This window comes from Rutidosis leptorrhynchoides, chromosome 4 (genome assembly GCF_046630445.1).
Source record: "Rutidosis leptorrhynchoides isolate AG116_Rl617_1_P2 chromosome 4, CSIRO_AGI_Rlap_v1, whole genome shotgun sequence".
NCBI classification, from domain to species: domain Eukaryota; kingdom Viridiplantae; phylum Streptophyta; class Magnoliopsida; order Asterales; family Asteraceae; genus Rutidosis; species Rutidosis leptorrhynchoides.
Window position 1 is genome coordinate 7,310,088 of NC_092336.1, and position 16,080 is coordinate 7,326,167.

The window sequence follows — 16,080 nt, forward strand, 5'->3', positions numbered from 1 at the left end:
TCATATCCATATCCATATCCATATCCATATCCATTTATCACCCGTTTAGATCATCCATATCCATCTAAATGAATCGGATCGTATGAATATCCGGTGATTCGGACATCCATTGACATCCCACCAGCCCATTTGGCCATCTCTAGATATCAGTTTCATTAAAGTAATTCTAGACGATCAAAAACATTGCATCCTTTTGATTAAACAGAACATAGTCTTATCCATTTGTGTAACACAACATCGTGTTAAGATTGTGAATCATGTTATTTATTAGTTTAGTAAACGATATTAACTTGATCAGGGTGTATGTTAAGCTTTTCTATGTAAATTGAATCTTAAAATAGTGAGAAATTGTTTAATATGATGGCAAATAAAAGCTGGAATAGCTCAGTTGGTTAGAGCGTGTGGCTGTTAACCACAAGGTCGGAGGTTCAAGCCCTCCTTCTAGCTTAATTATTTTATTTTATTTTGTTTCACTAATCAAACACATCAATATTAATTAACCACCGGGGAAGTCGTTGGGCTAAGACATGAAAGACTACTCTGCTTGCACGTTGGCATTATATGTATCAAACTAATTTGTAATTTCAATTTCCTGGTCGATACAATTTATGTGGTATTTTTCATTTTTTTGGGATGTAGCAATTTCAACACATTAATTTTTTTTTACAGATTGATTCATGGCAAATGCGCAACATACAAAATTAGCTAAAAGGAACAAGCAAAGACATTATATCGTTTTATTCCATGTTTGTTATACTGCTTAATCGGTTGTATAGGGTGTGTATCTAATGCTTAATTATAAATTGAATCATTGGAGCTGAATTATCTTACAGTATCTATGTGTATCTCATTGCATAAATTGATCTATTGGAGCTGAATTAAGTAGAAAGTAGTTAGGTACTAGTAGTGTTCGAGCATGATAAGTAAGGTCTAGGAACCAAGATTGGATTTAAACTGCTTAAAACACGTGCAATGAATAATTTTAGCTTATCAAATGAAGTTGATTTTACTTACATGTGTCATATGATTAGTGTACACGGGGTTTAATTTGAATTTAAGATCTAAGATAGAACTCAATGGAGGCTCATATGAATTCCTTTTTCAGAAGGCTATCAACAGTTCTAATATTAGTATTATGATCTGTCGTGAGTATTGTCAAAGCATCGTTGTGGAGACTGAGTTTGACTTTGCAATAATTAACTTTTCATATTTTCTACATGTTTTAATTTTTTTAATTTAAATGGTGTGTAAAAGGCAGATCGAAAATAGAAAATCCGTCGAGTGGACATCTAAGGGTTTGCTCCAAGGTTTTCAAGAGTCTATACATTATTATAAAGCGCGTGCCAATAATCTTACGTGTTAATTTTTCAATTAATCTGATTTAAATTTGCATACGTGTCAATTTATCAATTAAACTGAATTAAATTTACACACGTGTCATTTTCTCAATTAAACTGGATTAAACAATAATAATTTCCTAAAATAATTTCCTAATTTTTCTAATAGATATATCCACGTTAATATATAAATAATTAAACTGGATTAAACAATAATAATTTCCTAAAATAATTTCCTAATTTTTCTAATAGATATATCCACGTTAATATATAAATAGATATATCCACGTTAATATATAAATAAATAGATATATTAATAGATAAGAAAATATTAACTATACATCTTAATAATTATGGAATAGTGACATGTGGGTTTTTAATTATGGAATAATTTACATAATTACATCTTTCGTTCAACGGATGGGGCTCATAAAGCGAAATTCGGTGTATTTTTTGTGTTAGAGTTAAAATTAATTTTTTACAACTTCCGTCCAACGGGTGGGCTCATAAAAGGAAATTCGGTGTATTTATCTACAACGAATTTCACAATAATATAAATATGCTTTTGTTATATATTCAACAGTTGCGAATTCATACTTTTACAACTCCCGTCCAACGGACGGGCTCATAAAGAAAATCCTGTGTATTTATCTGCAACGAACTTCACCATAATATGTACTTATGCTTTTGTTATATATTCAATAGTCAAAATCATATTATTACAATTTTCATTCAACTTACGGACTCATAAAAGGAAACTTAATGCATTTATCTACAACGAACTTCATTATAATGTGTACTTCTACTTTTGTTATATATTCAACAGTTGCGAAATCATATTTTTACAACTTCCGTCCAACGGACGGGCTAATAAAACTAGTTTGTACCAATATATGAAACACGCCTCGTCAAGAATAACAATTACGGGATGGGTTTATGTACAAATACCACAAATGGTGATATTTAAAATCAAGCCTTAAACTGAAACAAACTTAAAATTATAAGCTAAGCTTTAAACTTACAAAATTTAAAACGAAAGTCATCAAATCAATTCAGATTAAAATTCAAATTTAGTACCAAAAACTCATCATTTAGTAGATAAGTCAACATCTGGTCGGGATTAATTAATGTCTTTCATTCAGTAGCCTTCTAAACGAGCTGCTTAAATTTCTTATATCTATCGGTCTTGATTCACTTGAAAAGCGTTGCACCTCACTTGTCAACTTAATCTAACAACAACAACAACAACAACAAACATCTTAATTAGAATGCATATATACAAAAAAATAAAAGATCGAGGTTTAAGATATACATACATAATATAATATATATACATACCTTCCTTTGCAGAAGCTCTTCTGCAGTTGCTGCTGGATTATCCAAGAGCCACATGGTTGTGACGGCGATAGCATTCTCGATTTTCTCCATGCTGTTCCGGTGCACCCTTTTCTTGAAATCATCATCGCCGAGTTTATTTTTAATATAATATAAGCAGTTTTCTAATGCATTGTATGCATCCACTCTCTTCTTAAATTCTTGATCCTCATATTTGTATCTTTCACCGTCTTTAACCATCTTCTCAATTTCTTGTTTGGAGAGTCTTCCATTTTCATTGGTAATGATAAGTTTCTCCGTCTTACCAGTCGATAAGATCCTTGACGTGACTGTCAGGATACCGTCAGCATCTATGTTAAAGATAATCTCAATTGATGAAGTCAATCGGGGAGCAGGTGGAATACCAGAAACTGTATACTTCCCCAACAGATGGTTATCAATAGATCTTGCTCTTTCACCTTGATACACCTTGATGAGCGCAGTCGTTTGATTATCGTGAAGCGTACAACAAATATGGGATTTGTTTGTTGGTATTGGAGTGTTTCGCGGTATGATAGCATGAAATAGATCTTCATATAACTCTACACCAAGTGACAAAGGAGTGACGTCTACTAGCACCAAATCACGAACATAGTTATTTGTATTATTATTATCATCACGTCCTCCTAATTTTGCAGCCATAACGGCTGCACCGTACGCAACAGCCTCATCAGGGTTCACACCCTTGCAAAGCTCCTTACCATCAAAATAATCTTCTAACATACTTTGAACCTTAGGTATCCTAGTCGAGCCACCAACTAGAACAATCTCATCTACTTGTGATTTCTCCATCATTGCGTCGTGTAAACATTTTTCTACGATCTTGATACAAGAGTCAAACATGCTCTTGTTCAGATCTTCAAATTTAGCTCGAGTAAAGTTGATAGAAAAATCAATCCCCTCGTGCAAGCAATCCACTTGGATTGACGTTTGAACACTACACGAGAGAATCCTTTTTGCTTTCTCACAAGCAGATCTTAACCTCCCTATCGCTCTTTGATTCCCATTTAAGTCCTTACGATACTTCCTTTTAAATTCAACAACGCAATGCTCCAACATTCGATTATCAAAATCCTCACCTCCCAAATGAGTGTCACCAGAAACAGCTTTCACCTCAAACTTACCCCCTCCCCTCTTAATAGTCACTATAGAGACATCAAAAGTACCACCACCCAAATCAAAGATGAGCACATTTTTATCATATTCAGACATGTTGTTGTCTAAACCATAAGTGATTGCAGCAGCAGTGGGCTCATTAATGATGCGGATAACGTGTAAGCCAGCGATAGTGCCTGCATCCTTTGTAGCTTGACTTTGGGAATCATTAAAACTAGAAAAAATTCGACCGCGCGTTGCTGCGGTTGTATTCGACGCGCGGTCGAATTTGGATATACGTTGTTTGGTACCTAATATATCTAATAGGTTGGGTTGTTTGTTGGACGTGTATGTATATGTATGTAAAGCTTTTTTAACGATGTCCGTTTCGCGTATAGTTAGTCGCGTTGTGTTCGTAAAATTATTTCGAGTTGAACGGTGGTCTCGGAAAAATTTAACTCGCACCGAGTGAGAATATAGGGCCCGTTATTTAGCGTTTTTTAATGATGTCCGTTTCTCGTGTAGTTAGTCCCGTTGGGTTCTTGAGATTTTTTAGAGCTGATCGGTGTTCTCGAAAAAATTTAACTCGCACCGAGCGGGAAGATATGCGTCTCTGAAAAACCGGGTGGAGTTTATTAATTAAAATAAGGATTTGACATTTTGTACCCCTGTTTTGAGGGGTGAAGTTGCGTCCTATCAAAACTTGGGGGGTAAAAGTTTTTTTTCCATTTTTTTTTTTTTTTTGTCGTTTGTATTTGTTTCTTGGTCCCAAACGACCAAATTCACGGTAGCTGTTAGTATATATTGAAATAAGCTGGAACGGTGATAACCACATCTTTCACAACTTGTCCAAGGTAGGCCTCTGCGGTTTCTTTCATCTTACCAAGAATCATTGATGAAATTTCTTCGGCCGTGAATTCCTTATCAAAACCTTTGTAGGTGACAACGATCTTTGGTGTGTCGGAAGGACCTTCTATGACTTTAAAAGGCCACAACTTCATGTCATCCTGCACTTTGCTATCACTATAATTCCGTCCAATCAACCTCTTTGCATCTGAAAATATATATATATTTTCTATTTAATTAATTATTTATAAAAAAGAAAATTATGTCAACTAACAAAATTAAGTTAGCTGGTCATTGTTACTTGTTAATTACTCCATTTGTTTAATTGTCCTCTGTACTAAAACATGAATGTTATAATAATATATACATATATGTATATATATGTATATGTACAAGAAGTCATAAATGGATGGCTTTATAATAATATATACATGTACAAGAAGTCATAAAATGGATGCCAATTTTGTAGTATAAATACCTCATGTATTAGCATTGTAAAATGTACCATTTCATAGAATTATATGAAATACACACTTATCCTCTCTTTTACTAATATTTCATAAATAAGTATAATTGTATTTTGTAGTTCTTTTATTAAATTATAACACGTTATCAGCACGAAGAGCTCCATATAATCATGGTGATTCTTATAGTTACTCAACCACCACTTCCACCTCTCACGATTCCCACCGGCCATCGTCCTCCGCCGCTAAAACCACCGGAAGATCTAGAAACCTCCGAAGTGTCTTCTGATCAAAATTTTATCAGCTTGGATTCTTCCACCACTGAGTTATACTCATCAGGTATTCCAAAATTGTTGACGTTATTTAATTTAAAATACTTTGAATTAATTAATTAACAAGAAAACCAAGACTTTACAACAATCATAAAATGAACCCGTTTTGAGAGGGACAGTTAAAAAAAAAGAAATATGAAGATACATATACATATATTACTTACACATATAAAACAACCATCTCACAACCCATTTGTTCTTCTTCCTGGCACAAACGTACTCCTTCATTATTTATATCATAGGACAGTTTGTATGATATAAAGCTAATAATAAATGACTTTTAGTGTTGTACAAAACAAACTCTGTAATAATCTGCAAAACTATCAATAAGGATGAAGGTAGTTTTGTGAATTTTAATGTAACTATAAATTAATTAAGATGAAATCAAGTTATAAGTAGGAAAAAGTTTTTTTTTTACCTGCCTGAGATCTCGAGAATATTCAGAATTTCATTTCAGACAATAATGGCCTGATGAGTGAGAATTAAATCTGTTTTGTGGGTGTGTGCCTGCGCTCATACCATCTTATAACGGATTGCATGCTCAAAGTTGTACATGTGAATGCATTACCATTTGTACCCTATGAAATATATGTTATACATATACCCGATTTATATTTTCTCTCTCTAAATAAACTTTTGTAAATATGCATACATATATATTATTATTTTATTTATTATAATTAAGTTGCTTATAAGTTTCTTGGATTCTAAAATATCACGGGCCGACACAAAATAATCAAAAGAACCCCACTTGATTTAAGTATGGTATAATATTGTTGCTATTAATGATTGAATCGCCTAAAGCTATTTTTTTTATTCCATCGAACTAATCACTTTTTGCCTTTACTTGATTTAAGTATGGTATAATATTGTTGCTATTAATGATTGAATCGCCTAAAGCTAATTTTTTTTTTTATTCCATCGAACTAATCACTTTTGCCTACCATATGCTAAAGGGCAGTGACTTATATTATTGTTGGGTCAATTGGGCTGCTACAAAAAACTGGCCTTGGGCCTCCAAGATCTTCTAACACACAGTCCACCATCGCCTAAATCTTTGTGTTTATTCTTCGAGTTACATGCATACCACGAGGGCCAGTCCCGAGTTTTTCGGTGCCCCGAGTGAGGCATAAAAAAAAAAAAAAGGTCTCTATCATAATTTGTTTTCACGTATCCATATATAAGCTAATGGTTGAATTGTATAAAAAAAATAAAATAAAAAATTATCAAAAATCGTTGATGGGTTCGATAAGAAATATAAAAGTGATGATTTATAATCACACATAGATAGTTTTAACTTATATTAAAAGAGAATACATCGTTAGTTTTAACTAATTTCTTTTTGTAATCCCACATCGATTATAAAATATGTATTCTATAAATTGTAAATTCATGATCTACAATCAGTAAGAATTAAAGCCTGCATTTATCCTCTTAGGTTTGATGTGTCTTGGGCTAAGTTAACTTTTGTGTATTAATAAAATAAAATATATTGAGCCACTTAAATTATTGGGCCCTGTGCAAATGAACATGTTGCACTACCTTCGAGCCCGGGCTGGCGCATTATTTCCTTCGAGTCCGGGCTGGCGCATTATTTTCTTAGCCTATTCTTTTTGGAGGTTCGTGAATCCGAGGCCAACCTTGCATTGTTCAGTTCCGTCGTATGCATATTTTTACTACAAAATATCGTATGGTGAGTTCATTTGATTCCCTTTTACTCTTTACATTTTTTTGGGGCTGAGAATACAACATCAATTAAATGGTAAAGAGCTATGTATTGCAGATAGTAGTAACATACACATTATGATCAAATCTAAGAAATATTTCATTGATTTGAAATCATCTGAAAGAATTATAAATACTATATTAGGTCCTGCAAAAGGAAATGGAAAGATAAAATTCATATTACCAAATGGTACGAATTTTCTTATAAACAATGTCTTGTTTTCTCTCAAATCAAAGAGAAATTTGTTAAGTTTCTCTGATATATATCATAATGGATATGATTATCAGTCAATGATAATCGGAAATGAGAAATATCTATGTAGCACTGAAAAGCGCATATTAATGAAAAAACACATATGATGATTAATGAAAAAGCACATATGGTGATTAATGAAAAACACATATGGTGATTAATGAAAAGCACATATGGTGATTAATGAAAAACACATATGGTGATTAATGAAAAGCACATATGGTGATTAATGAAAAGAATATGTTATATATATGGACCAATTCATCCATCAAGTGGACCATTTTGATATTTCATGGTTCTAATAGACGCATCTAGCGGATGGTCTCATGTTTGTGTGTTATTAAGCCGTGATATGGCATTTGCAAAGTTTCTTGCACAAATTATTAAATTGAGAACACATTATTCTGATTACACCATTAAAGGGTGCAAATTGATAATGCTGATGAGTTAACATCTCAAGCATTTAATGATTATTATATTTCTATAGGGATTGTTGTTGAACATCCTATTGCTCATGTACATACAAAATTGATTTAGCTGAATATTTATTGCTTGCAGCTAATATCTAGACAATTGGTAATGAGTACAAAACTCTCAATATTTATATGGGGACATGTAAATTTACATGATGCGACATTGATTCACATTAAACCAAGTGCAAATCATAAATATTCTCCCCTACCAACTTAATTTTGGTCGAGAGCCAAAATAGAACATTTGGTTGTGCAGTGTATTTTCAAATTGCACCACCACAACGCACTAAAATGATTCCTCAAAGAAGGATGAGAATATATGTTGGATATGAAACATCTTCAATCATAAGATATATTGAGCCCATGACGGGTGATGTTTTTACAGCACGTTTTGATGATTGTCATTTTAATGAAACATTGTTCCCTAGATTAGGGGGAGAAATGAAAAATAAAGAAAATGATGTTTCATAGTATGAACATCAATTAAGGTATGTTGATTCTCGCACAAAAGAATGCGAAAAGAAAGTTAAAAAATAATGCATATGCAAGAATTTGCAAATTAATTACTTTATGTATTTAAAGATACAAAAGAGTGACTAAATCATATATAATAGCAGGAAATGCTCCAGCTCGAATTGAAATTCCAAAAGCTGGCAATAATGTCACTCATGAGTCTTTGCCACATCTGAAACGTGGAAGACAAATTGGTTCCAAAGATAAAAATCCTAGAAAAGGAAAATCAGCTGATAATGAGATAAAAGAAAGTGTTCAAGAAGAACCATAAATCAATATTCCTTCTGCAGAGGATATTGATAAATGTAAATACATAAATTGCGATAAATTATGCAATATTATGGAACCGAAATGAAAAAAAAAAAAAAAAAAAAAAAAAAAAATCTTGATGAGATATTTTCATATAATATTACAATGACATCATGAATAAAGATGATGATCTAGAACCAAAATCTGTCATTGAATATCAAAATAGACATGATTGAGCTCAATGAAAAGGAGAAATACGAGCTGAATTAGAATCGCTCAATAAAAGAAAAGTTTTCGGATTAATCGTTATCACTTTGAAAAATGTGAAACGTATGGGATACAAATGAATTTTTATCCGAAAAAGAAATGTGCAAATGAAGTTACAAGGCAAAACTAGACTTGTAACTCAAGATTTCCCACAAAGACCGGAAATGAATTATGAGGAAAACTTATCCTCCTGTAATAGATACAATTACTTATTAGATACTTAATCAACCTGGTAGTTACTTAAATGCATCTCATGAATGTTGTAACTACTTATCTGTATGGATCACTTGATAGTGATATACATGAATATACCTGAAGGGTTTAAGGTATCATAAGCATCTAATGCAAAACCCAAGGGAATGTATTCTATTAAATCACAAAGATTTTTATATGGGTCTATACAATTAGGACGTATGTGGTATAACTGATTAAGTGATTACTTGATAAGAAAAGTGTATACACATAAACTTATTTGCCATGTTATTTTATTATGAAAAACAATGATCTTAACATCATATGAACAAATAAAGAGATCTATGAAATCATTCAACTTCTAAAGAATTATTTTGAAATGAAAGATCTTGAAAATACCAAGTATTACCTTAGATTGCAAATTGAGCATATGCCTAATGGTTAACTTGTACATCAAACAACTTATACCGAAAAGATTTTAAAACATCTTTTAAAGACAAACTCATTGTTGTTAGATCACTCAATATTGACACTGATCTATTTCATCCCTGCGAAGATCATGAAAATCTTAACAGATCGGAAGTTCCATATTTTAGTGCAATTGAGGTTCTTATGTATCTTATAAATTGTACAAGACCTGACATTTCTCTTGCAGTTAATTTGTTGGCAAGATTCAGCTCAACTTCTACCAAATGACAATGGAACAGGATCAAACACATATTTTGATACCCTTGAGGAACTGCCGATTTAAAATTATTTTATTCTAACGCTTCAAAACAAGATTTGGTTGATTATGTATATGCAGGTCATTCATCAAATCCTCATAAAGATAAATCTCAAACTCGATATGTATTCCTAAATGGAGGTACCACAAAATCATGGCGTTCTAAAAAAACAAACACTTGTTGCAACATCATCAAATTATGCCGAAGTGATTGCATTACATGAAGCCACTCGGGAATGTTTTTGGTTAAGATCAATGACACAACTCATTATTGATTCTTGTGGACTAGAACGCGATAAAAGTTCAACAACTATCTATGAAGATAATCCAGCTCGCATAGCACAGATGAAAGAAGGATATATCAAAAGTGACTGAACAAAACACATACCCCCTAGATTCTTCTCATACACTCAAAATATCATCAAGGACAACCAGATTGAAATGAGATATGTTCAATCCAGCAAGAACTCTGCTCATCTTTTCACCAAAGCATCTTCAACTGCTATTTTCAGAACGCATGTTCATAATATTGGCATGAGGCATGTTCAAAAGATGTAACAGCTCAGCAATGTCTACTTGAGGGGGAGTCAACTATATGCTGCACTCTTTTTCCCTTAGCTAAAGTTTTTATCCCACTGGGTTTTTCTTTGGCCAAGGTTTTTAACGAGGCAGTAAATTGTAGTTTATCTCCAACAAAACAAAAATTGACATCCAAGGGGGAGTGTTATAATAATATATACATATATGTATATATATGTATATGTACAAGAAGTCATAAATGGATGGCTTTATAATAATATATACATGTACAAGAAGTCATAAAATGGATGCCAATTTTGTAGTATAAATACCTCATGTATTAGCATTGTAAAATGTACCATTTCATAGAATTATATGAAATACACACTTATCCTCTCTTTTACTAATATTTCATAAATAAGTATAATTGTATTTTGTAGTTCTTTTATTAAATTATAACAATGAAGTGGATTTTCTTATTCTTTTCTCTACATCATCCATTATTAAAATTATCTAATTAAACAAATTACCCCGTACTACTTACAATGTAAACACAAATAGTACGTATCTCGTGATTATTATTTTATTTATTAATTTGGTAAAAATAAATGAGTAGGCAAGTTTAATTTCCTAACTCGTAAAAAGTTTCAAAGCTTTCGGAAAGTACTGTTAAAGCGAAACTTAAGCCATAGCAAAGAAGATTAATTTTTGTTTTTTAATTTGTTAACTTCAATTCACTTAATTACCAAGACAAAAATAAAATAAAAACCGACCACTAGTGGGAATTGAACAAGATGGATGATTAATTAATTACGTACGTACCAAATATGGTGTTGGTAGGATTCATAGGTAGTTGATTCTTGGCAGCTTCGCCAATGAGACGATCATTAGGAGTGAAAGCAACGGAAGAAGGTGTAGTTCGGTTGCCTTGATCATTCGCTATGATTTCGACTCGATTATGCTTCCATACGCCAACACATGAGTACGTTGTTCCCAAGTCAATTCCTATCGCCACCGCATCCTCCTTTCGTCTTCTGCTATCCATTTTTTTTTTATTTTCTATTTTTATTTTCTATTATATGTACGTACGTTACCTGATCGATCGATCGATTGCCTCAACCTATGTATATATATATGTAATTCGATTCGTTATATATGCATTTGTTTAAGGTACGTACGTGACTATACATAGATGTATATATGTCTAAGATTGTTTCCATCTCTAAAAGATTTCTTGCTTGAAATAAGCATGTCTTGCCATTATTTTATATATGGTGATATATTGTTTATATTAATACTAAAAAATCTACACGATTTCATTGTTTTTCTTTCAAGGTAACAAACTCTAAAAAAGGACAGTTATGTACCCAATTAATTAAGTATATTTTTTATTATTATTTCATTATATTTATTATTATTGTTTCTGGTCACAAGAATTTGTTTCTGGGTATGATGTTATGTTAATTGATCCAAGTTGGATTCAGTTAAATCTTCGGGTATTGAGGCCTCGTTAGAAAGCAGGCCAATTAATGAAGTCATAAAATTAGATGGGCCGCATTTAGTTAAAACAGATTAAACGAATCAATAACAACAAGTATACAAGATCGTATACTTTGAATAACCAGAAACCAAACCAACAATCAATCACTTGAAGATTTAACAATGATTACAATACTTTGTTCATCAACTAGATGAACACAAATCACAAATCCAAACTATGGATCAGAGATACAATAATGATGAATGTGTGAATATTATGAATACGAATACAACTACAATGAAAACCTAACCCTGGACAGATGAGTATATCAAAAAACTAACACCGACACTGCATAAACTTTGAATAATGACATTCAGGCCCCTGTACATCTTTGAGAAATGAGAATTGACAGAAACAGTCCCGTCCCTGAAGTGATAAAAACTAAACCCAACTATGTCCCGTCGTTGTATAAGTATAATTTCACCCCCATATTAGGTATGTTAGCTACTTTTAACTTATACTCGATCCACGAAGGGTTTAGCTCTTCTTTATCTTCATGTGTAACTTGATCTTCTTGTGCAACATCTCATCTAGACTTGTTTTAGGATACCTGCACAACTAATCACATACTAAGTACCAAACATAAATATTAAAGCATATTAGATTGACTATTTCAACACCCCCCTCAATCTAATTGCCAAAACAATCTTTTAAACCAAGAAGATTACACATTTTGTTGTGTTCAAAAGAACACACCCCTTTTGTAAATACATCAGCTTTATTTTCAGCAGAATCAATCTTTTTAGTTTGAATAACACCTTTATTTATTTTATCTCTAACAAAATGCAAATCCAAATCAAAATGTTTAGTTTTCTCATGAAAAACAGGATTTGCAGCAATCTTGATTGCTGCAAAATTATCAATATGAATCTAAACAGGAATATTACAACTTTTACCAAAATCTTTGAGAACTTTTAAAATCCAAATAACCTCACATGATGCATCTGCAAGGGCTCTATACTCAACCTCTGCAGAAGATCTTGAAACACAATCTTGCTTCTTACTTTTCCAAGTAAGAAGTTAACCATTCAAAAACAAACAATAGCCAGTCACAGATTTCATAGCCATAACTCTTTTACCCCAATCAGAATCCACATAGCACACAAGATCAGTATCATTATACTTTCTTATACAAATACCTTTTCCAAGTGCAGACTTGAGATATCTCAAAACTCTTAATGCACAATTCAAATGAGAAACCTTAGAAGCATGCATATATTGACTTAATACATGAACAGAATAAGAGATATCAGGTCTGGTCAAAGTAAGGTATATTAATCTTCCAATCAATCTTTGATATTCAGTGATATTCTTAAGAGGTAAATCAATATGATTGTTATCATTATTAAACTTAAGATTAGGTTCAAGAGGTGTATAAATTGGTTTACAGTTCAATAACCCAAACTCAGTTAATAAATCAAGAGTGTATTTTCTTTGAGACAAACATATGTTTTTATTTTCTCTAATAACCTCAATTCTCAGAAAATATTTGAGAGCACCTAAATCTTTTATTTGAAACTTAGACTTTAAGAAGTCTTTAAACTTTTTAATTTCACATGTATTGTTACAATGTAAACAAATACATGATCAATCGATTTTTATTATACGTACGTACGTTACCTGATCGATCGATTGCCTCAACCTATATATATATATATATATATATATATATATATATATATATATATATATATATATATATATATATATATATATATATATATATATATATATATATATATATATATATATATATATATATATATATATATATATATATATAATTCGATTCGTTATATATGCATTTGTTTAAGGTACGTACGTGACTTTATATATGTATATATGTCTAAGATTGTTTCCATCTCTAAAAGATTTCAAGCTTGAAATAAGCATGTCTTGCCATTATTTTATATATGGTGATATATTTTTTATATTAATACTAAAAAATCTACACGATTTCATTGTTTTTCTTTCAAGGTAATAAACTCTAAAAAAGGACAGTTATGTACCCAATTAATTAAGTATATTTTTTATTATTATTTCATTATATTATATTAACTAGGTTATAACCCTGCAAATTTGCGGGGTAAAAACATGAGCATTACTTAATATAATAAATTGTCATAGCCAGTTTATATATATGACTAAACGTAGATATAAAATTATCGTTAAAAGTTGGAACTCTGGTTAGTCATTGCACTGAAAGATTTCCAATGAAGGGTAATTCTCATAATTCTCAATGGATGATTTTGTAAATCAAAGCTTCATGTATCAACCTTGTAAGTTGTGATACGAATGGTTATATGTGTTTTCGATGTGGTACAAGTGTTAATAATTGATAAAGTAATTGTATGAATGAATATGATCGATTTCAATATTGATTCTGATAATCTGAATTGTATTCAAGTGTGTGCAAGGTAAATGTTCTTATACACAAGTATCCTAACAGTTAATTCTATGTTTGGGATGGTTCCAATACACTTTTGGAACCCCCATTACAATAAAGGAAAAAAAGGTTGAGAATGCTGTTGTTAGACCCGTTAATCTTGGCATCTAGTAGGCCCTTGTTGCTTTTATCCGAAAAGGGAAATGATGAATTTACACTCTGATCCCAATACGTCAAATAACCTAAAAATGATTATTTGACTTGGTAACCTTTTTCTGCTACACTCTAACACTCCCCCTCAAGTTGAATAGTGGGGTTTCCGATATTCAACTTGCCAAGAACTTCACTGAAAAGTCTTCCGTTGACAGATTTCGTAAGGATGTCGGCGAGCTGATCTTCTGATCTGATTGATGGTAAAGAAATTATTTCTGCATCCAACTTTTCTCTGATAAAGTGTCTATCCACTTCAATATGTTTTGTTCGATCATGTTGAACTGGATTTTCTGAGATAGCAATTGCTGCTTCATTATCGCAGAGGATCTAAATAGCTTCTTTTGGAGGGAATCCTATTTCTGTTAAGTGTTTTCGAATCCATAAAGCTTCCACCACTCCCTTTGCGATTCCTCTAAATTCTGATTCAGCACTTGATAAGGAAACGACCTTCTGTTTCTTACTTTTCCACGCAACTAAGTTTCCTCCAACTATTGTGAAGAACCCTGAAGTTGATCGTCTATCTCCTTTCTCTCCAGCCCAACTTGCATCCGTATAAACTTGTGCTTCAAGGTGCCCATTCCTTTTAAATACAACTCCATCACTTGCTGTTTTCTTTAAGTATCTGATGATCCTCATTACAGCATCCATATGGTGAACCTGTGGTTGATGCATAAACTGGCTCACAACTCCAACTGCATGTGCTATATCTGGTCGAGTGTGAGCAAGATAGATGAGTTTTCCCACCATCCTTTGGTATTGCCCTTTGTCAGCAAGATCAGCTTTGTCTTCCATATATAACTTTTGGTTTGGAATCATTGGAGTATCAGCTGGTTTGCAATCAATCATACATGTTTCTGCAAGAAAATCAAGAACATACTTCTTTTGACAGATAAATATTCCCTGTTGGGATCGTAATACCTCAATCTCCAAAAAATACTTAAGTCTGCCTAAGTCTTTCATTTCAAATTCTTTAAATAAGTTCATTTTTAAGTTAGAAATTTCTTCTTTATCATTTCCTGTTATTATCATATCATCAACATAAATGATTTAACATGTAATTAACTTTCCTTTTCGTTTAAAGAAAAGAGTATGATCCGAGTTACTTTGTTTGAAATCGTATTTTTTCATAAATAATGTAAATCTACCAAACCAAGCCCGTAGGGATTGTTTTAACCCATATAAAGCCTTTTTAAGTCGACACACTTCCCTGTTTTTGAAGTTGTCAGTGAATCCCGGTGGTGCTTCCATATAGACTTCTTCCTTTAATTCGTCATGTAGAAAAGCATTCTTCACATCAAATTGGTGAAGTGGCCAATCTTCATTTGCAGCGATAGAGAAGAGAACTCTAATGGTATCAATCTTTGCAACTGGTGAGAAGGTTTCGGAGTAATCAATCCCGTATGTCTGAGTGTACCCTTTTGCAACCAGTCGAGCTTTGTATTTTTCAATAGTTCCATCTGGTTTATATTTTATCGTAAACACCCACTGGTTTCTTTCCTTGAGGCATGGCACATTTTTTCCACGTGTTATTATCATTCAAGGCTTTCATTTCAACCTCCATTGCGTTTTTCCAGTTTA

The 16,080-nt window shown here is 32.2% G+C and overlaps 1 non-coding gene and 1 pseudogene across 1 annotated transcript; one reads left to right on the plus strand and one right to left on the minus strand.

Moving 5' to 3' along the window:
- The first annotated feature begins 373 nt into the window (after nucleotides 1-373).
- On the plus strand, nucleotides 374-447 carry TRNAN-GUU (transfer RNA asparagine (anticodon GUU)). Its single transcript has one exon. It is a non-coding gene; the product is annotated as a tRNA-Asn (tRNA).
- Nucleotides 448-2,461: 2,014 nt separating this feature from the next.
- Nucleotides 2,462-11,369, minus strand: LOC139839492 (heat shock cognate 70 kDa protein-like; annotated as a pseudogene).
- Nucleotides 11,370-16,080: the final 4,711 nt, after the last annotated feature.